General features: G+C 38.2%; 1 protein-coding gene and 1 long non-coding RNA gene across 9 annotated transcripts in view; one reads left to right on the top strand and one right to left on the bottom strand.

The window, feature by feature from the left end:
* Nucleotides 1-22,852, bottom strand: part of TC2N (tandem C2 domains, nuclear) — a 55,355-nt gene extending 32,503 nt beyond the window's left edge. For 2 of the 8 annotated variants that reach the window (XM_072623094.1, XM_072623096.1), the window contains exon 1: nucleotides 22,627-22,852. The gene's annotated coding sequence lies outside the window, so the exon portion shown is untranslated. Of the gene's footprint in view, nucleotides 1-16,925; nucleotides 17,268-17,386; nucleotides 17,672-22,626 lie in introns of those variants that run through there. The other 6 variants (XM_072623098.1, XM_072623095.1, XM_072623099.1 and 3 more) reach the window with 5 other exon arrangements.
* Nucleotides 17,750-20,118, top strand: LOC140513417 (uncharacterized). Its single transcript, XR_011970162.1, has 2 exons — nucleotides 17,750-17,853; nucleotides 19,709-20,118. It is a non-coding gene; the product is annotated as an uncharacterized lncRNA (long non-coding RNA).
* Nucleotides 22,853-23,094: the final 242 nt, after the last annotated feature.

Raw genomic sequence — 23,094 nt, 5'->3', positions numbered from 1 at the left:
ATACCTCTCACGTTGGTATCTCTTGTCTATACTGACACAGCCACCATTATTATAGTTCAGGCCCTCACCACTTAAAGGAACTAGGTAAGCCATACCTTTGCTTTTGCTTTCTTCTCCCATTTATATCACTTGTACTCTGTCACTGGGATATGTTTGAGGTATGTATGCATGTCCCCAGGTCATTAGCTCAGAAAGCCAGACAATGGAGGGGTTTAAAAGTTCCTCCAGCTCAAGTTGCTTTTTTTAAGATTTTCTAAGTTTTTATTACTTGCCTAAAAGTTCCACCAATTCTTTTAACCTTTCTCCTTCCACAAACCATAAACCACACAGATATTTCTTAAATGATTCTCAGCCTTAGTTTTTTCTGATACTCTAAGATATTTTTAATTATCTCAAAAGGCTACATGAAAAATCTTTTCCCCAAATCCCAATTTTATTAACTTTAATTTAGAAGCAAATAGATGTAATAGATAATTTTTTAGGGAGCGAAAAAAGAAACAAAAGCAAATAAAAAATTGTTCAGAATCACTGGTCTCTGAATAAGAAATGGAGGCACCATTGTACAAACTGGTTCTCAAAACAAAGTGATGGCTTTACCTGAGGTCACAGCATTGTTCAAGCCAAAGAAAATCATTAGGCTAAGAGAATCATGCAAATACTAACAGGAAAAACTCCATCAACCATTAGATGCCTCAATGCCAAATTTATAATATACATATATAGGACTGATTGCCTACCATTATTTCCTCTAAAGAATGTTTTTGTAACAGAACAAGAATGGGAGCATTCTGTACAAAGGCATGGAAATGGGAATTGTAAAGTCATGTATGAGCAATAGTAAAAGAAAAAAAACCAATTTGATTAGAATGGGTAAAGGAGAGTAATGAGCTGTACACCTGGAAAGAGAGGTTGGAGTCAGACAATGGAGGGGTTTAAAAGCCTAATCAAGAAGATTATATTTTATCCTAGAGGGAAAGGGTCACTGGAGCTTTCTGAGCAAGGGGCTGATATGGTCAGACCTGTGCTACAGGGATGTTAATCTGGCAGCTGTGTAGATTAATTGGAAAGAAAAGAGACAAATTAACCAATTACTTCAATCATCCAGATGAGAAGTGATGGTGGGCCTGAACCAGACTGTTGGCATGTGAATGGAGAAAGGAAGGCAAATGTTAAGTAGGTATATAATTAATAAAACTTTAGTTTACTTCTGCTGACTCATGTTCACAAATAAAACTGCCAGAAAAATCAAAAAAAGCATTTTGCAAAAAAGCAAAAAAGCCATTGACAAAACTGAAAAGCCAGGGCTTCAAAAGGACAAAGTCTATTTAGCTGATTGAAAAGATGTATCTGAGAATGAGATTTGGATTTCTGGACCACCCTTTACTGAGCTCCTGGTCAGGAGGGAATGCACCTAACCAGATCTAATTAAACACATCTGCCTAAAAGTCTTGAAAATTTAATCAAAAAGACTTTAAACTTAGAGAAAGCAAGAATGAAAAAACTGCCAAAGTATGCTGAGCAAATCAAATAAAGTATGTACCTACAAAGGAGAAAGGAAGAGAGAAAGGGAGAGAGAGACGGAGAAAAATAGACTCCAAGAAATCCCTAGAAGACAAGAAAAAAACCTCAAATATCCATATGCAAAGGCATATTTGACTGGATAAAGATCACTGATAATATGGGATGGGATCTACAAATGGAATATAGTTATGGGAGGGCATATCTAATTCAAACAGAAAAGGACAAGTGAAAGGAGGAGGGGAGGAATTGTGACACTTTATGGACACATGACTCGTGAAGAAATTTGGAAAGCAGATGAAACCAGGCTACCAGGAAGGTCTACCTTCCCTTTTTCCTCCTTTTAGGCCCTACGGCCCTGAAAAACAGAATTGGGGTTTTGTTATTATTTCCTTTGTCCTTTTCAATTCTAGGTGTAAGGATAAGAGTACTGGACCTTGGAGTCAAGATTCCAGGCCAGAGGCTGCAACCAGCTCAGCAAGGGAAGCCAAGGAGACTATGGAATTGGTGAGATTTATGCTGTGTGTGTGTTCGTCCTTCGTTGCCAAAGAAGACCATACCATCAGAGAAATGATGACATGACTTGCACTTGACTTTGTTTTGAGTGAGGGAGGGCTGTGCAGGTCACCAGCCTCACCTCTCCTCCAGAGCCATCTGAATCCAGTGACCAGATATTCATCAAGATGACTAGAGATGACCCAGGATGAGGCAATTGGGGTTAAGTGACTTGCCCAAGGTCACACAGCTAGTTAATGTCAAGTGTCTGAGGTGAGATTTGAACTCAGGTGCTCCTAACTCCTGCACTGGTGCTCTATCCACTGCACCACCTAGCTGCCCTCAGGATTTATGCTGAGAACTGTGTTAAACTATGAATATAATGCTTTTCCCTAGATACCAAGTGAGTAGAGGAGGAACACACTCCAGGTGTTGGACAGAATGTTATTCTTGTTACACTCCTGAAGTAAATATTCTTTTGTAAAAGTTAATCTGACTACTGAGTAGTTAAATAAAACTGGGATGCTTAGATAACTAAAATTGAAGGAATATAATCGGCAGTCTTGAGCCAGCGGCAGAAACTATATACTGCAAACACCTAAGGGTATCGGAAATCCCTTGGGGAGGGGATAAATGTAACATACCTGAACTTCTGGCAACAGGGATCAGCATCACTGTTAGGCATGGTACACAGCAATGTTGTCACAGTGGTGTCAAACTCAAAAATGGGGCCACTAAATCCTATAGAAGTCATATTAGCTTAGAAAACCACATATTAATATCATCTATATTCTATTTCTATTTTGCTAAATGTTTCCCAATTATATTTTAATCTGGATTTTGTGTTTTTGTGTTTCTGGTATAGAATACTAGGATAAAGATGAATGGGGCAAAAACAAAAACAATATATAACTAGACAATGTAACAGACCACCTAGAGAGAAAGAGGAAAAAGATGAAGAGTGAGAAGCAGATCATAAGCCTGGCAAAAAGAAATTACCTACAAATCTGCTGAAGTGCTCTTTCTACTAAAAGTATTTTGCATTGTTCAGTCATGTTCAACTCATTATGACCCCATCTGGGGATTTTCTTAGCAAAGATACTGATCTGCCATTTCCTTTCTCAGCTCATTTTTGGTTTAAGTGACTTGCCCAGGATCACACAACTAGAAAGTGTCTGAGGCCAGATTTGAACTCAAGAAGATGAGATGTCCTGACTCCTGGCCTGGCACTCTATCTACTTGGCCACCTAGCTGCCTCTTTTATCCGTGAATTTTCATTTTTTCCCGAGCCATTCAACTTCTTGGAAATTCTAATGCTTTATTAAGTTTTAGTCTTTTCTGAGCTGTTGATTTTCATAACTTTGCCATTCCTAATTCCAATTGTCCAAAATTGGAATGGACTGCCTTGGAAAATATAAAAATTCACTATCACCGGAGAGTCTTAAAGCAAAGACTGGGTAAGAGATATAGTAGAGACAGACATGCTTCAGGTTTAAATTGTACTAAATAATTTGAGTATGCCCTGTCTCTCAGATTCCCTACTTTTGCAAGGGATAGAACTTTACCTGTCATTTCATTACTGCGTAGAACTTGAAGTACAAGTTTAACAGTTTTTCTCTTCTCCTTTCATCATTTTATGCTTAACTGGCTGGGGGCAGTGAGAGATACACAACACAGTTAATGTGTGACTAGCAGCAAGCAATTGAATCTGGTTCACCCTGACTTGAGACCTAACTACTTAAACCAGGAATTCTCATGACTCCTCTTATGAATTTATACGCCAATTTATGCCATATTTTTCTATGTTCTTATCATCCCCAAAAGACCCCACTATCTTGTAGCCTTACCACGAGCACAGAGAGGAAGTACTTTAGAGGCAGGGGGAAAAAGCTAAAATAGTGAATGCTGCATTTTGTACCAAAGCTATCTTCTAACTTTGGATTATGGAAACAGTATGCTTTCCCACACCCTTCAAAATGAATAATGATCTCTTTATAATGTCTCTTATTTACATTAACAGATTCTCATGTGAAGCAGAGCATATAAAAGCAAAAAAATAGCTAAAGAAAGACTTCTTCAGTGCTAAATAGCAGCTGATTTTCAAGCTTGTTACTTATCTCTCTCTCTTCCAGATGAAACTTGAAAAACACCTGTTATTTGTACTGGAAATTTTTCTAAATAACGAAAACAACTTATCTATCCACAAACACACACATACATACACTCACACATAAGGAAAATATCTCATCTGGGAGGTAATCCTCACCCATGAACTGCCTGGGAATTTATCCATAATTACTTATATTGTACATGTTACTTAATATTTTAGAGCACATTATTTTCTGTCTTCAAGACATCTGCCTCGGATCAAGGACAGTTAATATATTCTATGTTTATGTATTCTGTACATAATAATGAATGGTTTTTGAAGATTCCGTTTGTTAAAGTGATATACTGCCCAATGAGCAGTAACTCTTCTTTTAATAAAAAGTATTAGATATTCCCTTTCTGAAAGTTTCATATAAGTGGGACAGGAAAGTTTGAAAGGCTTTTTATGTTGTCGAGATCTATGAAAGAAAGCTTAGCTAGCTTGGTTTAACCAGGTAATGACAAATCTGAAAGTTTTCAAATAAATACAAAATACCCAATGTAAACAGGTTTTTCTCCTTTCACTAGCCAGTCACTCCAATAGCATTTATGAAGTCTTTATTGTGTCCACCACTGTGCCAAGTGCAGATCAAATGAGATAACATTTGCAAAGCACTTAGCATGGTGCCTGGCATGTAGTAGACACTATATAAATGTTTTTTCCCTTACTGTTCCTCCTAAGTGTTGGGGAGACAAAGAAAGGTAGAAATAAGATCTATGACGACAAAGTTTACATTTTGGTAAAAGAGGTAACCTTTAAATCACTAGGTACATACAAGTTGTATAAGGAGTAAACGGAAAGCAATTTGAGAGGGGAAAGTATTAGCATCGGTAGATGTCAGGAAAGAAAGCCTTCTTGAAAAAGGTGAGATCTGAGCTGAGTCTTGAAGAAGACAAGAGAAACTAAGACGTAGAGGTGAAGGGGCAGAACATTTTAGACACAGGGGAATAGCAATTGCAAAAGCTTGGAAGGGAAGTGGCATGATATGTTGAAAGAATTTCAAGCGAATCAGTATTGCTGGATCACAGTATGTGTAAGGGCAAGCAAAGAATAAGACTGGGAAGGTAGGAAGAGAGTATGTTATGAAGGAAGAGCTTTGAACACCAAACAAAAGAATTAATTTTGAGCCTGGAGGTAAGAGCAAGCCATTAGAGCTCATTGAGCAGGAAGGGAACGCAGAGGGGCTGGTGACTGCACAGCCCTCCCTCACTTTCATTCAATCCACTTGCAAGTCAAGGCATCACCTTCCTGGTGTCATGGTTCTCTCCAAGAACACAGGGCTAACAGCAACAATACCGTCAGAACTGCTCCTTAAGAAAATCATTTTGGTGGACAAGAAATAGGAGGGGGGAGAAACTTGAAACAAGGAGGCCTGTTAGAGGACTATTGTAATAGTCAAAATGAAAAGTAATGAGGGTTTGAACAAGTGTTATGCTGGTTGTGCAGATGGAGAGAAAGAAATATATACCAAAGATGCTACGAAGTTTAAAACAAAAAGACTTGACAACAGAATTACAGCCAGTTGGCAGAAAAAGCTATCACCTAGAAGTCTTCTACCCACCTTTCCTTTCTTCTTCCCCAAGCCTGGGCTGTTCCTTAATCCAACCAGTATGGCAACCAGAAAGAATGGGTATAGGGTGTAGGGTGCCCCAATGCCTTGTTTTCTCCCTTGACTACTCATTTATGAAACCAAGTCTATAACACTGGGTAACTGAGAGCATGGTGGCACCCTTATTAGGAAAGTTCAGAAAAGGGAGGGGTTTGGAAGGATGAATGAGCAGATTATAAATTTTGTTTTAAATATGTTGAGATGCTCAAGGAACAGCCATTACAAGATGTCTAAAAGGCAAATGGTAATTGGAGACTGTAGCTCAAGACAGAGACTAGATTTGTATACGTAAATCTCAGAATCATCTGCACAGAGGTGATAATTAGCCCAATAAAGACTGATGAGATCACCAAGTGCAACAGCATAGTAAAAAGAGAAAAGGGCTCTGGACAGAACCTTGAGGGACAAACACAGTGGGTAAAAAAAAATGCCTTTCATTGGATGAAGAACCACCAAAGGAGCCTGAGGAATGAAATGGTCAGAGATGCAGGATGAAAACCAGGAGAAAGCAGTGTCATGAAAACCTTAAGAAGAGTGAGTATTCAGGAACAGAAGGTAATCAACAGTGTCAAATGTCTTAAAGAGGTCAAGAATGATGGAGATTAATAAAAGGTCATTAGATTTGGCAATTAAGTGATCAGTTTTAGCTTAAGATTATAAGGCAGTAATTATCAAAACTATATGGTAATGGCTAAGAAATAGAAAGATCAGTGGAACAAAGTAGACATACAATCTATAGCCATTGAATATAGTAATCTTGTAATCACAAGGGTAAAGCTTAAGTTTTAGTGATAAGAATTCATTATTTTGTAAAAAATTGTTGGGAAAACTACACAGCAGTATGGCAGAAATTGGGCAGAGACCAATATCTTACACTATTACCAAGATAACAACAAAATGAATGTATGACCTAGATATAAAGAGAGATAGAAACTACAAGAAAATTTGAAGAACAAAGGATGTATTACTTATCAGACTTATGAATATGTAAATAACCTATGAATAAACAAGAGATAGAGAACAGAGTTAGGTGCAAAATGGACAGTTTTCATTACATTAAATATAAAAAGTTTTGTACAAATAAAACAAATGTAGACAAGATAAAAAGGACAGTATAAAGTTCAGGGGAGGGATTTATAAACAGTTCCTCAAATAAAGGTCTCATAATATATAAAGAACTTTGTAAAATCCATAAGAATATGAGTCATTCCCCAATTGATAAATGGTTAAAGATATGAACAAAGATAAAGAAATCAAAACAATTTATAGTAATGAAAATTGCTTTCAATTATTATTGAGTAGAGAAATGTAAATTAAAAACAACATTGAGATATTATTTTATACCTATCAGATTGGCTAAAATGAAGGGGAAAGCAACAAATGTTGGAGGGGATGTGGGAAAATTGGGACATATTCACTGCTGGTAGAACTGTGAACTGATCCAACCATTTTGAAGGGCAATCTGAAATTATGACCAAAGGGTCATTAAACTGCCTATACTCTTTGACCCAGAAAACTACTACTAAGTCTATTTCCAAAGATAATTAGGGAAAAAGGAAAATAACCTATATGTTCTAAAATATTGATAGCAGCTCTCTTTATAGTGGCAAAGAACTGGAAATTGTAGGGATGCCTGTTAACTGGGGAATGGCTGAACAAGCTGTGGTATATGATAATGATAGAATACTACTGTGCTATCAGAAATGATGAGTTCAATGATCTTAGAAAGGCATAGAAATACTTGCAGTAAGTGATACAATAAGTAGAACCAAGAGAATATTGTATATAGTAAAGCAATATTGTTTTAAGAACAACTTTGAGGGAGGAGCCAAGATGGCAGAGTAGAATGATACACATATGCTAGCTCCCAACCCACAGCCCATAAAATACCTGTAAAGAAGAACTCCCAAAAACTTCTGGAGCAGCAGAAGCCACAGAACAATAGAGTGGAGGAGATTTCTGTCCCAGAGAGCCCTGAAAAACTGACACCAAAGGTCTGTCTCGCCCCCAACCCAGAGCAGAGCCCAGCCCTGCCTTGGCCTCGAGGCACCAAGAGGAGCAGATCTGAGCAGGCTTCAGGGACAGAATCTACAGCAGTAGCAAAGGTTTCTCCACCCACAAGCAGCAAAGATCAGTGAGAGGGTCTTTTCAGCTTGCTGAGAGGGGAGCAGGGTGTCTCCATAACTCAGGCCCCCTCAGGAGGCAGCAGCAGAGGCAGCAGCAGATAGGGGCTCCCAAAGCAGGCAGGAGCTTAGATCCATTGTTGAAGGTCTCCACATAAACCCCCTGAGGGAACTGAGCCCCAGTGTGGCCGCCCTGCCCCCACCTGAGAACCTGATCTTAATCTCACTCTGAATAGCAGCCCTGCCCCCACCCAAAGCCCTGAGGCTGAGAAGCAGCATTTGAATCTCAGCCCCCAAGCACTAGCTGGGCAGATCTGGAGGCCAGGTGGCTGTGGAGAGGAAACTCAAAAGTCAAGTCATTGGCTGGGAAAATGCTCAGAAAAGGGGGAAAAAAAAATAAGACCATAGGAGGTTACTTTCTTGGTGAACAGATATCTCCTCCCATCCTTTCAGATGAGGAAGAACAATGCTTACCATCAGGGAAAGACACAGAAGTCAAGGCTTCTGTATCCCAAACATCCAAAATAAATATTCAGTGGGCTCAGGCCATGGAAGAGCTCAAAAAGGATTTTGAAAATCAAGTTAGAGAAGTGGAGGAAAAACTGGGAAGAGAAATGAGAGAGATGCAAGAAAAGCATGAAAAGCAGGTCAACACCTTGCTAAAGGAGACCCCAAAAAATGCTGAAGGAAATAACACCTTGAAAAATAGGCTAACTCAATTGGCAAAAGAGGTTCAAAAAGCCAATGAGGAGAAGAATGCTTTCAAAAGCAGAATTAGCCAAATGGAAAAGGAGGTTCAGAAGCTCACTGAAGAAAATAGTTCTTTCAAAATTAGAATGGAACAGATGGAGGCTAATGACTTTATGAGAAACCAAGAAATCACAAAACAAAACCAAAAGAATAAAAAAATGGAAGATGATGTGAAGTATCTCATTGGGAGGGCAGCTGGCCTGGAGGATTGACCCAGGAGAGACAGTTTAAAAATTGTGGGACTACCTGAAAGCCATGATCAGGAGAGAAGCCTGGACATCATCTTTCATGGAGTTGTCAAGGAAAGCTGCACTGATATTCTGAAACCACAGGGCAAAATAAGTATTCAAGAAATCCACAGATCATCACCTGAGAGAGATCCAAAAGGAGAAACTCCTGGGAATATTGTGGCCAGGTTCTAGAGTTCTCTGGTCAAGTAGAAGGTGTTGCAAGCAGCTAGAAAGAAACAATTCAAGTATTGTGGAAGTACAATCAGGATAACACAAGATCTAGCAGATTCTACATTAAGGGATCAAAGGACATGGAATGTGATGTTCCAGAGGTCAAGGGAACTGGGACTGAGGCCAGGAATCACCTACCCAGCAAAACTGAGTATAATACTTCAGGGGAAAAAATGGTTTTTCAATGAAACAGAGGACTTTCAAGCATTCTTGATGAAAAGACCAGAGCTGAAAAGAAAATTTGACTTTCAAACACAAGAATGAAGAGAAGCATGAAAAGGTAAACAGCAAAGAGAAGTCATAAGGGACTTATAAAAGTTGAACTGTTTACATTCCTACATGGAAAGACAATATTTATAACTCTTGAAACTTTTCAGTATCTGAGTACTGGGTGGGATTACACACACACACACACACACACACACACACACACACACACACACACACACACACCCCACAGAGTAAATTGAATAGGATGGGATCATATCTTAAAAAAAATGAAATTAAGAGGTGAGAGAGAAATATATTGGGAGGAGAAAGGGAGAAATGGAATGGGGCAAATTATCTCTCATAAAAGAGGCAAGCAAAAGACTTATTAGTGGAGGGATAAAGAGGGGAGGTGAGAGAAAAACATGGTTTAGTCTCATCACATTCGACTCAAGGAAGGAATAAAATGCACACTCATTTTGGTATGAAAATCTATCTTAAAATACAGGAAAGTGGGGGAGAAGGGGATAAGCAGGGTGGGGGGAATGATGGAAGGGAGGGCAATGGGAGGAGGGTACAATTTGAAGTCAACACTCTTGGGGAGGGACAGGATCCAAAGAGAGAACAGAAGCAATGGGAGGCAGAATAGGATGGAGGGAAATATAATTAGTCTTACACAACACAACTATTATGGAAGTCATTTGCAAAACTACACAGATATGGCCTATATTGAATTGCTTGCCTTCCAAAGGGAATGGGTGGGGAGGGAGGGAGGAAGAGAAGTTGGAACTCAAAGTTTTAGGAACAACTGTCGAGTACTGTTCTTGCTACTAGGAAATAAGAAATACAGGTTATGGGGTATAGAAAGTTATCTGGCCCTACAGGACAAAAGAGAAGACGGGGACAAGGGAAGGGAGGGATGATAGAAGAGAGGGCAGATTGGTGATAAGGGCAATTAGAATGCTTGGTGTTTTGGGGTGGGGGGAGAGGACAAATGGGGAGAAAATTTGGAACTCAAAATTTTGTGAAAATGAATGTTAAAAGTTAAATAAATAAATTTAAAAAAAAAACAACTTTGAGCAACAAAGTGATTTTGAGTATTTTAAGTACCCAAATTAATTAGGAAGGACCTATGAAGGAAAATGCTATCTGTGTTCAAAGAAAGAACTGATCAATAGAAGCATGTACAGAATGTTTATACATATATGTATAAAACAAACATACACACATATACATATTTCTGTCTAAATGGCAGCCGTCTATGAGGTGGGAGAAGGAAAAAAAGGAAAAAATTTACATCATAACTTTATTATATATTTAAAAGTAATACCAAGTTGTATATGAGATTTGCAGTTTCATGTGCAAAAAAAAATCAGTTTCAGGTGAATGAAGTAAAAAAAAAAAAAGATTTCATAGGGTCTATAAGAATGAAAGAAGAGGAAGTAAAGGTATCCACAGAGTAGATGATTTTCCCAAGTTCAGTAAAAAAAAAAAAAAAGAAGGGGGGAGGAGGAGACGAGATCTAGGATGATAGCGACATGGGATGGTACAATCAAGTTAGAATTTTTTTCCTTTTGTTAGAATTATCCCAAAAGGGCTCAAAACTATGCATACCTTTTGACCTATCATACCACAACTAGGTCTGTATCCCAAAGAGATGAAAGAAAAGAGAAAAAGATCTTATTTGTACAAAAATGTTTATAGCATCTCTTTTTGTGATGACAAAGAATTGGAAATTGAATGGAAACCCACCAATTGGTGAATACTGAACAAGTTATGGTATATAATTGTGATGGAAAACTACTGCATTCTAAGAAATGACCAGGGGGAAGAGTTTCAGAAAAACCTGGTAAGACTTAGATGAACTTATATGATATAAAGTAAAGTAAGAAGAACCAGGAGATCATCATATATTGTAATGAAGATTGAGTATGAAAGACTCAGCTACTCTAATCAATATAATGATCCAGGTCAATTTAGAAGGATTCATGATGAAAACTGCTATCAACCTCCAGAGAGAGAACTGATAAGTTCTGAGTACAAATTGAAGTACAATTTTTTTCACTTTCTTTTTCTTGTTTTTTTTTCCCAACATGGCTAATATGAAAATATATTTTGCATGACTTCACAAGTATAACAGATATATTGGTTGCCTCCTCAGTGGCTGAGGGGGGACATAGAATTGGGAACTCAAAAAAATTTTTTAATGTTAAAACTAAATACATTTAATATAATTGATTTAAAAAAATAAGGGAGCCATGTGGGAAAGGAACCAGTAGATAGAGATTAAAAATAAAAAGAGAAAGTAGGGTTGAGACCAGGATCAATCCCTGGAGAAGTCAGGGGGATAAGTTAAAGGGTATTTCTTAAGGGGTCTGGTTTTGACAAGAACATGATAAGGATTTTCTCCTAATCCATGGGCATTAATAATGATTTTCTCACCTTAAGCTAAACTACCATCTAATTTTAAATTTTTCATTCTGTTTCATTACAGATTTGATTCAACTTTTACAAACATTTAATAAACAAACTGTGTCAGGGACTGGATAAAACAAGTTGAAAATCTTTTTGAAGGAGAACTCCACATACCAAGGCAAACATAAGGAGTTATATTAACTGACACCTAATCATACCTGATTAAAAGAAAAAACCAAGAAGTACAAAGGAACAAGAAATATCTCTTTCTCAGTTCTACTAAGGAAGTATTTACTAGCACAAAAACAGAATCACTCACAAGACTATCTTATTAATGGATTTACAAGCCCTTATATACTACTATATTTATTTTTAGTCACTAAACACTAGAAAGCAGATTTTTAGAATACAAGGGAACAATTCAGAATAAAAATCTTATATTACTACTCTGGGATCTGCCCAAAATGAATAGCATTGGATTGCAATTTTTTTTAAGATACTGAAGACATTCAATACAGACCTTGAAGATTGAAAATATGGATGATGATAGGCACTGAACAGAAAATCAGTCTCAATACAGTGGACATTTTTAACAATACCTGGAAAAACATTTTTGATATAAAGGTTGATGGACTTCAGTATTAAATTCTATGTCCAACACCCACAGAGAAAGTAAATGACTCCTCAAAGAAAATGTCTTTAATTTTTGGTTTTCTTAGTTAACAAGGCCTAGAACACCATCAAAATAAGATCAGTCTTGAATACACTCAAACTCTTTCATATAAACAATATAAAAAGAATCCTTTCACAGCTGAAATAAGCTTTTGATTAGAGAGTTTGAATTCTCCTGGTTACCCTGATCAAAAGGAATCAATTGTTACCTTTTCAAAAGCATTGCTACAAAGTGATACATAAATTTAATTTACTATGTTGAATCATTTTTTGGTTGTGTCCAACTCTTCATCACCTCATTTGTGGTTTCCTTGGCAAAGACACTAGAGTGGCTTGCCATTTTCTTCTCCAGCTCATTTTACAGATGAAGAAACTGAGCCAAAAAAGATTAAGTGACTTGGCCAGGGTCACAAAGCTAATTAGTGTCTGAGGCTAGATTTGAATTCAGGAAGATGAGTCTTCCTGACTCTAGGTTCAGAACTCTATACACCTACCTGCCCCCTAAATTTACTTTACTATTAAAATATTTTTGCCATTGCTTTCTCTTATAATTTCTGAGACATATTTCACTGTTTCCAATTGTTTCAATTAGCAGCTGCTTCCAACACAAACTTCCAGTTTCTCTGCCATCCTTTCATAATTCCTCATCAAAATAGTCAATGTTCAAGAAAATTAAATACTCTAATGCTGGATTTATTTAAAAGAATCCTGAGTGAATTACTTTGTAAAACAAAGAATTTTTTTTGTAATGTTCACTCACAAATCAACAATTGTTTTAGCAATTTTACGTACTGTTTTTTTTAAACCAGTACAAAACTGTCATTGGGTTTCACATGTTCTTCAAAAACAGTAATGTTTTCGTCTGCACCTTGCTTTACTTTTGACGCTATTTGATCAGTAACATACTTTTCTCTTTAACGAAGGGCAACAGTAAGTTAACAGATTGCTGTTTTTGATTCAATTTATAGACAATGACATTTTTGGGTCTTGTAGCTACAACAAAATACGAAGTGAAAAAAATGGGGGGAGTAGTAAAATTGTCCTTTTAAACAATTTTTACTTATACAATATGAAGATTACAGTTTTGGATTACAGTACTCTGCCACTTTTTTTAAAAGTATAATCAAGTGTTTGATTAAAACAAACAGGAATACTTCAAAGATGCTAAAAATGTTTCAGAAGAATGTAAATAAAGAAATGCATGGGGAGGGATGGGAAGGAGACATAACAATGGACCACCTGATTAATTTGCTGGTTGGAAGGACTTCCAATTTCAATAATATACTTTTGATAAACACCAAGTACTAGAATTTTTTAAAGTTTCATTAAAGACAATATTATGCAACAAAGCCATAAATGTTGCAATCGTAATCAAAGATTTTGCCATCAATTATACAGAGAGCATAAGAAACTGCATGAATTCTCTTTTGGGGTTAAGGGTAAATTATGCCTTAATTTGAAAGCAGCAATTTAAATTAGAATACCAAAAAAACAAATCTGGACTGCGTAAAGAACTTTAGAGGGAAAAAGACATACCAATGACCTAATGTGTACTTAATCATACAGTCGCTATTGAGTGGAACTCAACTACAGACCTTAGTAATAAGTAATCATAATAACCTTTATCCACATACCAAATTTTATATATATATAAACATATACATAAATTATATATAATTATATATTGTATATATAATTATAAATATATAAATTATATATATGTCCTTTTATTTTAAAATTTTTTATTTTTTTATTTTTTTATTTTTTATATTTTATTTTTTTATTTAATTTTATTTTTAAACATTGTCCAATTTATCATAGGCTCAGCAAGAAATCATACTCAAGGTATCTCTTGTTACCCTTAAACGATGCCAAATTTGATCACGAACAGGTGCAAATTTCTGTGGAATAAACGAAGTTCAAAGCACTACTGTAAATTGCACAATTCAAAGAAAATTTACTTCGGGTGCTGTTTACAAAAATTCTAATGAGATCAAAAGTTCTTTATTTTCAAATTTAGTTGCAGATTAAAAACAAAAGCATCATTTAATGATTGTGTATACACAGGTGTGAAGCGCTAGTAGCAGGTAGTTCAGATACTGTGATAGAGCTTCCCCTTTTTGGAGGAATACAAAGAAACAGAGTGTCCAACTACAGAGTGAACTGTAGGGAGAAGTGACTAAGAAGTCATTATCTAATACAATGGTTCCTGGTGGGGTTTTTTTAATTCTTGCTAACCCCTTTCAAAAATAACAACAAAAATGTGTTGTGAAACTCCAGAGTAATTTAATACACTACTCACAATATTCTTTACAAGTATTTGCTGCTTAAGGTACCATTAAAGAATTTTTAGCTTGATTCCCTAGGACCATCATTGAACCACTAAATGGGAACCACTGTAATGCCTTCTGTTTTAGGAGTTCAATTTGGTTTTGTTTCAAATATTTGAGCAGTGAGCAATGACAGGTATTGTTTCTATTTTTAGAAATTTTATTTATGTGCTGAAGATTTTACTATCACATGCTTGTTTACATGGAGAGGAGGGAGACTGACAACTTAAATGCAGTTTAAGAATTAAATGGAGCTCAGAAGTACCTCTATTAAGTTCTTGTTAAGAGTTGAAAAAACTGAATACTTGAGAATTAGCATCACTAACTCAACAAGTGTTAATTTCAGTAATACAAGTCATTTTATATAACAGGAACATACGTATTTAGCAAATCAACTTATATACAAAGTACAGGGCCTAAAAATACCTCAATTTATGTTTCATTGAAAAGTCATTTCTATAACAAAACCAAGGTTCTCCCTCAGGTTTGGACAGAAACTCATTTTATGGCGGAGGACAGGGAAGAAGGAGAAAAGACCAAAGTAGGAACTACAAATTTTCATTTTATCCTTCACTCTATCTAGGCTTCTCCCTAAAAGTGAAACTGGTTCAGCTTACATAAAACTTTGAGCACTTTTAGCACTGCTACCACAAAGATGATAGAATAGTCACATTCCAAATATGTCAACAGCAACACAATTTGGCTCCAGAAGCAACATCACAATTTTTTAAATTGACAATTTCATTACAACAATGCAATAAAGTAGCCAAGCCTTTGCATTTTAGAAAGAACTCATTGATTTTACCTTAATATTAACAATATTAGTGCACAATGAAGAAAATTCAACTAACTGCATATTCTGTTTCTGATAATGGTATGAAATACTATCATTGTTCCTGTATTCCTGAGCAAATAACTACATAGTGAAATGATATCTTACTCTGAAACTTAAAACTAAAAACTAATTATGATGAAAATATAATTTTATGAAATATTTTAAAAAGTATTTTTTCTTGAGGCTTCTGAGGGATTTGCTGGCTTAGATATCTACTTAAAATATTTAGAGATTTATTTACTTTGACTACAGTGATTCAGTAATGCTATTCCAAAAAAAAAAATCTAATGCCCTATCAAAGTTATTAAGATACATTTTAGCACAGAAACTGTTTCAGAAGGCTGAAGCTGTTTAGTTCTTACTAATAATATGCTGTTGGTCTGCTTCTTTGTTGAAGCCAAGGAAAAAAAGATAGAAGATGAAAGGATGATAGAAGTTTTCATTTACACTGAAGTAAAGAGATTGAACTAAATTATCTCTAATAAGCTTTGAAATTCCAATTCTGTTACTTCAAGGTTCTTTGCCACTACTACTTAAGGTTTTCAAAACAGCTTAGCAAAATGTCTTACTAATATGACTCTCTGCCTTGATAGGGATAAAGAAAAAGAACTCATAATGATGAGGCAACTTAAGCTTGAGGGAGTAAAACGGTGATACCATCAGTGGAAGCTAGATTTCCTGGTCTTTGTTCTAGGACTCTACATACAAGTGCATTATACATAGTTTCCATTTCTTAAGAATTAAGTAAACATATAAGGAAACTTGAACCTTTTCCCCTTTTAAAAAGCATCCAAATTACCAGAAAATAATTATAATATAGATTATGAGAAAGCTGTAATACTACATACTTTCCATTTCTTAAGAATTAAGTAAACATATAAGGAAACTTGAACCTTTTCCTCTTTTAAAAAGCAACCAAATTACCAGAAAATAATTATAATATAGATTATGAGAAAGCTGTAATACATTACGAAAATCAATTATTACTATCCCCTTTGGAAGAGGTCAAAGAGTTAGTACTGCTGACTGGTGAGGATGAGGTACACATGTTTTGAGTCTGCAGTCAGGTGTGCATTGAAAGCGCACTGACCTAGAAGGAGCTCCGCTTAGCATCTGGCTGTGAGAACTTGGGAAAGCCGCCAAAGTTGGACAGTTTCCTCATCTGAGCCCTGAAGTCGCCTAAAAGTCTGGGATCCTGGGCTACCCGAGGCATTACAGATGCTGAAGCGGCTGTTGGCAGAGGGCGGGTAAAAAATCTATAGTGCCAAAGAAGAAAGAGCGGAGAGCCTTGAGCAGGCAGCAGAACACCACGCTGTGGGTGCTGGCACTGCTAGTCTGGTCACCACGGACGCGTCACTCACCTCCTCCAGGTCTAAGTGAAAAGTGATTGCTGAACTGGGGGCCAAAGCGACGTGGACCTAAGAGCTCCAGATGTGGCGTCAGACACGGTGGCTTCAAAGCCTGCCTGCGCTCCTTACTGCCTATGTGGCTTCAGTCAAGTTCCTTCCTCCTGTCTGGTCCTCAGTTCCCTCCGTCATAAAGGGATCTCAAAGGTCCCTCTCCGCGCTAAGTCTCCTAACCAAAGGAAGCCAGGTGGAAAGGTCTTGGATGGCCAGCTAACCTCCCCGGGATTAAATTCACCTGAGTAAACCTACCGGTCCAGGTGGCTGGGAGGGGCGGAGAAAGGACCAAGAGCCCCGCCCAGCTGGGGCGGCGAGGCGGGGTGGTGGAGAGTTTAGGGCCCGGGGATTTAGGCACAAGCCTAAAGGTTTTGTTTTTTGGGGGGTGGCGGTGGGTGGGGGCACTCTCCTTCTTCCCTCACCTCCTCCAAGGAATAGTGCATCTGAACAGCGGACGCCCCAGCTCGGGTCTAGACTCCTCGGACTCAGTCTTCGCCGCTTCACCTGCGCCAGTCCTCGCACCTGGCCTGGCGCGTCCCCACGGCCCTCGGCTAGTTACCTGCTTCGCTGTCCGCAGCCAAGAAGGAGGATGCTCCCACCGCCCAAGCCTGAAACACTTCGTTCTCTACACCTACTGGCGCCAGGAGCCGAAAGCTCCGGGAACCCCGCCCCTAGGACTCCGCCCCGCCCCACCCCTAGGGAGGTGTGGCCAGGAGTGAGCGCTGAACAACTCAGTAGTCTACCTGAAGTTGCGCCTGCGCCTTCAGTGCCCTAACACCGCTTCCCACCTCTCCCATATCCCGCCTCTCCCCCAAGAGGGAGGTGAGTGGGAGGTGGCAGAGAGCTAGAGACTTTTATTAGGATCCCGTAGACAAGATGCTAAAAGAAGGTAGAGATCACAGAAGCTGGGAGGGGTGGGCACGAGGAATAAGGGTAGGGGTCTTTCCACCTGGACACCATTTTCCGTCAAATGTATTATACAAAGAGGCCTTTATCGCTGGGATCCAACTTAGTAGATGTCAGGAAAGGATCTACTGGGTCTTTATCATTTAGAACCAATCCAACCGCTTCTAGCCCCCATCCATGCACAACACACCAGGTGACCAGGGGTAAAGGGGCAGATTTTTAATGGGCACCCTGGTGACTTCAGATGAGATGGACTCCCCAAATGGCCCAGTGTGGTTGCAGTAGGTGCTTTAAAAATGCTGGCTGGCTGGCTGGATGGATAGGTAGATAGAGCCAGGTTCCTTGACTCCCAGGCCAGGCCTGGGCCCTTTTTTCAGTATTTGTGTTTGGTCATTTTCTTCCTGTCAGACTCCCTGAGTTGTGAAGATAAAATGAGATTATATTTAGGAAGTGCTTAGCACAGTGCCTGGCACACAGCAGGTGCTTCATAAATGCTGACTTAGAGTGAATGTCAGTAGAACATTTTCTCTTCAAAACAACAACCCTGAGGCTCCTGCCCTTCCCAGCATGATTTATCTATTTTTTTCTTTTCTATGAAGGGGTCATCCTCCTGACTACCTTTTAAAGAGGCCTATTTACTGAATGGGCATTACCTCACTGAGTACCTGAAAAGGCCTTATCCTAAAAGGCCAAGGTCTCCCATTGCATCCTGGGCCCACTCCATTCATCCTGATGAACATCTGGTCACTGGATCCAGATGACTCAAGAGAAGAAAGTGAGGCTGGTGACCTTGCACAGCCCTCCCTCACTCAAAACATGCATCATTTTTCTGATGTCATGGTCCTCTTCAAAAATGAAGGACAAACATAACACAACTCATCCCTGATTGTAGAGTTTGAAACTGAATGGAACTTTACAAATCAAATTTTTACAAGACATTTAAAGATGTGAATACTGAGGTTAAAAAAGAAGCTGTAGCTTGCACAAGATCATAGAGGCAGGGCAATCTGAAAACCATGATTTTAAAGACTCCAACTCCAAGATTTTTTCTGTTATGCAATAATTGCCATTCTGCATCACTTTTGCCTAAATTGGCAGGAACTGATGGAAGAGGTGTGTCTTTTTTACTTTAAGCCTAAAAAGGGTAAACTGGTATGTTCAAAGTGAAATATGACTAGGTATGACTAGGTGTGACCTTATCACCTACTTGTCTCAAAGTCTCTTCTCTAATCCAAATTCTATCCACTTAATAAACCTTTCTAAACCTTAGTTCTGCCTTTTTAACAAATCCTAACTACTCCAGATAAACAATCTCTGTACAGCAAACTTCTAGAGCCCTTTGGAATCAGGCACTTGGCATTTAGCATATGTTACCATGTTAACATCTGTGGACTGTTGTTTTTAACTTTTTAACTTTTTACAAGTTTATATTGTAAATATCTGGAAAGCAGAGACTGAATATTATACTTCTTTGTATCTCACCTAACCCCAAGAGTAGCATAAGGTTTCACACACATTGTGTTAAGTAAATATTTGATGAATTGATTTCTAGAACTATTTCCTGACTATCTGACAAATCCCAACTTCTGAGGTGCTAATCTATAGACTGAAATTATTAATTTGTGGTTTGGAACAAAACAATCTTATTAGCAATTCCACTGCCTGTATTCTCCGCTCCATTATGTCTTCTTCCCCTCCTTCCCACATGTACTTTCTCATTTCTTCTTTACACCGTCCCTGCCTGTCTTTCCTGTTGGTATCCTTCCTGTATGGAGAGAAACAAATAAGATGTCACTGGAACTAGCTGATATGTTATACTTCTTTCTTATATAACCTAGGTGGGAGATGGTATGGTAAAGAGGCAGATGGAATGGATAAGACTGGAGATGTGAAGTCTAACAATTTTCAAGCAAAGGCTGGATGACAAATATTTTGCAGAGCAGGCCTGCCCGACCAAAAGGGAAAATGAAGAGGATGTCCCTTATCCCAAAATCCTTTGGCAGACCACAGATTGTGCAGACCTGTTGCAGAGGGATTCTTGGCCAAGTGAGGACTGTTCTACATGTGGCCCATCCAACCGATTCTGTTATGTTTTGTTTTTACAGTCTCTTGATTTCCCCTTTATTTCTTCCTGTACCCTCCTAGAAAACTGTCCCTTATAACGGACAATCTTAAGAAAAATAGAGAAAAAAATCAGCAAAACTGATCAGTCCATCAAAAAAAAAGAAAATCTGACATTATATGAAAAGTTCAAAAATTATAATTTCTTTTCTCAAATGTCTCCCCTTTGGGGCTGTGCTTTTTTTTTAACTTAACAACACTCAATTTCCATTGTTTTACAGTATTGTCCTTCCCATTCACAATACTATAGTCACTGTGTGTATTATTTTCTTAGCTCTGTTTGCTTTACTTTGAATTAGTTCCTCAGTTTTTAGATGGTTCTCCCTATTCATCATTCTCCTTTTTCTTACAGCACAGTAATAGTCCATTTTATTCATGTACCACAACATGTTTAACCACTCCCCAATCATCTGCTTTATTTTTAGTTCTCTGGTACCACAAAAATTGCTGCCATAAATATTTCGTTGTAAGGAACTCTAAGTACATTTTGTTCATCTGTATTCTAAGCATTACTTTAAAAGACAATTGTCTTTTCAGTAAATGAGAAATGTCTCATTTCCTGAGAGAATTTTGAAGAAATCTAGCAGCATGGTATAATGTAAAAAAAATAAAAAAATAAAAAAAAGCTGGATTTGCAGCTTGATGACTAAGAGTTGAATCCCTGCTCTGGCAGGTGCTGGTGGCATGATTTTAATCAAGTCATTTGATCTCTCTGGGCCATAGTTTTCTCATCCATAAAATGAGGAGATTGAACTAGATCAGGGGCTCCTAATTTTTGTGCATGGACACCTTTGGCAGTCTGGTAAAACCTATGGACCTATTCAGAGAAAAAAAAAATTCTCAAATGCATAAAATAAAATACATAGGATTACAAAGGAAACCAATTAAGTTGAAATACAATTACCTAAACATTTTTAAAACAAGTTCAGAGACTCTAGGTTAAGAACCCTTGGACTAGATGATCTCTGAAGTCCTTTCCAGCTGTCTATGTCCATGACCTTTTAGCATAAAAGTGTCAGAATTAGGATTAGGTCCATCGTACTTAAGACATTCTTTTGCTAAAGAAAAGCATCTCCTCTTCCTCCTCCTGCCTCCATGTAATAGAAGTCTGCCATGGTTCTCCATCCTTCAAGAGGTGGCTCTGAGGGGCCGGTTCTTAAGTATGGCTCATCTCCCCTTCCATTCACTTCAGAAGCATATTGACTCAAGTTTTTAATTCACATAAATTAAAGACTCAGGTATCTATTACAGTTGTAAAAATACCAGCAACTCAAGGTGAAAGGGGTTCTCATTTGTCATGAAGAAATTTTACTCCTTGTTTTCATGCTTTCAATGGAATGTGATCATCTAGATTATTTCTTTCATTGCATTTGTATCCCTAGTACCTAGCCCAGTGCCTGACCCATACTAGGCACTTAATAAATAGTTTTTAATTAATTGATTGATTGACAAGTTGTTAAATTAATAGATCTCTGATCTCATTAGTGTGTGTACTCTCTCTACCAGTGTAGACCAAGAACAAAACCCATTAAGGCATCCTTGTCCCAATTTATAAAAGCTCCAGAGAATTATTATTACTATTATTATTGAATAAAACAATGTTAGAAAAAAATTTATTTGGAAAAAAGGGTTCATTATGCCCCCTTCACTTCTCCCAAAACCTCCAACTCTGCATCCTTTGAGGATGCTGAAGTTTTAGGCACTGACTTTTGATCTTAACTCCTTGGCAGTATCCTAGGGAGGAGGAATCCCCTCCATTCACAGGGTAGGTTGAGAGCTCAGAATTAGACTAACCCATAGCTCAAAAGGAAGGAAAAAGGACAGCTATGGAGAAATATGGAAACTGTAAGATAAGGGTGTAGGGAAAAGAGTGTGATAGGAGTACAGCACTAGTTGCAACTATTTAATACAGCATAGGAAAAATCAGGCAACCAGCAAAGCCAATAAAAGATGTAGAAGGAGACTAATTGCAAAGACTCCTGGAAACATCGCAGCCTCCCAACAGTCTCTTGGGGAGCCTCATCCCCCACCCCTATCACATTGCTCACCAACTCATTAACTCCCAGAACTATAACCTAAGGACTGAAGAAAGAAGTATCAGAGAGGAGAGTGGGGTCCAGAAGTAGAACTGAGAAAAGGGAAGAACAGCGGCAATTAGAATTCTCTGCAAAAATATCCCCAACTGTTCACTCTCACCCCTTATAGACTACAAACCCTATATTAAACCATCCAACCAGTGATCAAAGAACCAAGTGAGGAAAGGAAAGGAGAAAGGAAAGGAGAAAAGAAAGGAAAAAGGAAAGGAAGAAGGAAAGGAAGGGAAGGGAAGGGAAGGGAAGGGAAGGGAAGGGAAGGGAAGGGAAGGGAAGGGAAGGGAAGGAAAGGAAAGGAAAGGAAAGGAAAGGAAAGGAAAGGAAAGGAAAGGAAAGGAAAGGAAAGGAAAGGAAAGGAAAGGAAAGGAAAGGAAAGGAAAAGGAAACTAGCCAGTAAAACTCAAGTCAACTGGGCATCTTTTGGCCATTCAAATTTACTTTCCCTTCAAGAGGAGAAGGAAGGGGAGCGGGAGGCAGACAGGAGAGGGGAGGTGAGTTAACCAGCTATCTGGGTCCCCATTCAGCTAGCTGTGTCTACTCACAGGGTTGTGTTCATCCTTCATTGCTGAAGAAGACCATGCCATCAGAGAAATGATGATATGACTTGCACTTGACTTGGTTTGGAGTGAGGGAGGGCTGTGCAGGTCACCAGCCTCACTTCTCCTCCAGAGCCATCTGAATCCAGTGACCAGATATTCATCAGGATGACTGGAGATGACCCAGGATGCACTGGCAGACCTTGGCCCCTTTAGGACAAGGTCTATGCAGGCACTCACCTACTGCACTCTGAAGCTCAGATACCAATGGGCCCCTGCCTAAGGGCTCTTCTGGACTCTCCTGGTTTAAGAGTGATTATCAATAGTAACTGTTGCTGTTTCCCTCCTAGCCTGATATCTTTCTTTTTCTTTGCCTCATTAAAGGGGCCATGCCCTGGCTACTTCTTAAACAGGCCTATTCAGTGAATGGGCATTGCCTCATCCTAAGTGAGTACCTGCATAGACCTTGGCCTA

Source organism: Notamacropus eugenii, chromosome 7, assembly GCF_028372415.1.
Source record: "Notamacropus eugenii isolate mMacEug1 chromosome 7, mMacEug1.pri_v2, whole genome shotgun sequence".
In the NCBI taxonomy this organism is placed as follows: domain Eukaryota; kingdom Metazoa; phylum Chordata; class Mammalia; order Diprotodontia; family Macropodidae; genus Notamacropus; species Notamacropus eugenii.
This window is presented reverse-complemented; position numbering and strand designations above follow the sequence as displayed.